Below are 2,443 nucleotides of genomic sequence, written 5' to 3'. Positions count from 1 at the left end.
AGGAGATTGGATCAAAATTCTGCTTGAATGAACAGAACACTTTTATACATATATGAATTTTCAGCTATGCAATATGACTAAAACTTGGGGGATTTTTGAATATTGTCATTTTTGAAGTCTAATATCTATATTAAACATTCCATATTTACAATGTGTCCATTTTATACTGGGGTTTAGGAGAAATCACTGGCTCTCAACCGATCAGCTACTTGTTACAGAAGCCACACTGTCAATGTAACACCACAGAAATGTCTGCCTATTTACAATTTTTAAATCATTTTAAAGGTGACTTCTGTACATCAAGTATCATTCATATGACTCCAGTGGCATTATTAGACTTTAACTTTTTAATAACAGGACGACACTCCAAGCCTTTCAGGTATCATACAACTATCATTGCAAGCCTTTACTTCCGAATGCTATCTTTGTTTTCTCTGCATTACATACAAGCTTTCTGCACGTGGTTGCCTTGGTCATCTTTCTGCAGTAGCATCTGGACATCAAAAGTCCTGTAAGATATTGTTGGTACAGAAAATCTGAAGAGATGGCAGTGCCTAAAACTACAGTTTATGTAAAGTATGTATTAAGTGCATGTTTTTTGTGCACCGTCTTCTTTAGCACTTTTTTTTCTCTTTTTACAAATGTGACCTTAGTTTTATTTAATGACTTGGGTTCATGCACTTAATATACGTATTTTGGCAATTATGAGCTTTATACCTAGAAACACACTGAAGGAAATTTTTTTTAAGGAAAATTATTAAACCTCTTAAACAATAAACAATTTATTCCTTACATATATATACTATATAAAAGGATATGATGAAATATAAAGGAATTACTGTAAACTATTTTAGATTGCGTAACAATTTGCATCATTAAATTGCAAATAAAAGTATACTGTTTTCTATCTTTAATGCAAATAAAGCTTGTAATAAACAAATATTAAGTTATCTAAATTTTATTTCCAGAAGTAAAATTGAACACATGCATCTGAAATATTCTAACATTTAATAGTAGCTATGAGATTGCATTTATTAATACTTTTTATTTGTTGTCATCATGCAATTAGATTTAAGAGAATGCCTCTGCCTATACAAATTCTGCTTCTTAGGGAGTGAAAAATACTTTTTTTCACTCTGCATATTTTGTTTTTTATAAGCCCACCTAGTAGAAGCATCGCTTATATACCTGCTTAATCGCCTATGTGATTGAAATATAGTCTTAAAAATATTTAAATAGAAAATTAAAAAATAAAAATGAATAAGACTGTTAGGATAAAATATGCTGCTTTAATTCTAGATAATAAAGTTTTAAGATGCTGCTTTAATTCTAGATAATGAAGTTTTAATAGACTTGAGTATTATAAATGGTTTTTGAGTAATTGGTGAAATCAGTAGTATCTCCCAGTCCCATACCTGGTAATTAAAGTCTGTTGAAGATATTTCCACAAGAGGCAATAAAGCATGGTAGCTAAGCATTGTGATCTGAAGAAACCACTGTTTTGATGCTGTTGGGGAATACATAAGTCTGAGTTTCTTCCCCTATGAAATAGGGTAATAGTGCCTGTACCTCCATTGTTGTGTAGATTGAATGAGGGATTGTCTATAGAGCTCAGCACAGTGGCTGTCAACATACTAAACTCAATAAATGGTGGCTATTATAATACTAACGGTTTATGATATTTTAATGTACAGAGAAATCTTAGTAATATAATTAAGGTCTTCTGGGGCAGTGTCCTCAACTTCTGAGATCTAATGCGTGATGATCTGAGGTAGAGCTGATGTAATAATAGAGAGTGCACAATAAATGAGGGCTTCCCTGGTGGCTCAGTGGTAGAGTCTGCCTGCCAGTGCAGAGGAGACATACAATCCCTGATCTAGGAAGATCAACATGCTGCAGAGCCCAGGTGCCACAACTACTGAGCCTACAGTCTAGAGCCCAGGAGCCACAACTACTGAGCCTACAGTCTAGAGCCCAGGAGCCACAACTACCGAACCCCTGGAGCCTGCGTGCTAGAACAAGAGAAGACACTGAAATGAGAAGCCTGCACACTGCAACTAGAGAAAAGCCCATGCAGCAACGAAGACCCAACACAGCCAAAAAATAATAATAAAAATAAAATTTTATTAAAAATGTAATGTGCCTGAATCATCCCCAAGTCACCCCCCAGCAGTGGAAAAATCTTCCAGGAAACCTGTCCCTGGTGCTGAAAAGGTTGGGGACTGCTACTCTGGGGGAATACACAACTCTAAATCATGTTTTATCAAAGTGGCTGGGGAGAGAAGAGTATGCTAAAAAAAAAAAATCTGAAAAATACTTTTTGTACTACTACTGAAAGTAAAACTGTTTCCTAAAAAGTCAGAGGTTAAAGGGAAAAGAAAGTATCAAGCTGTACGAATACTTTTGTTGTTCAGTTGCTCAGTTGTGTCCGACTCTGCGACTC

This window comes from Budorcas taxicolor, chromosome 6 (genome assembly GCF_023091745.1).
Source record: "Budorcas taxicolor isolate Tak-1 chromosome 6, Takin1.1, whole genome shotgun sequence".
Lineage (NCBI taxonomy): Eukaryota > Metazoa > Chordata > Mammalia > Artiodactyla > Bovidae > Budorcas > Budorcas taxicolor.
This window is presented reverse-complemented; position numbering follows the sequence as displayed.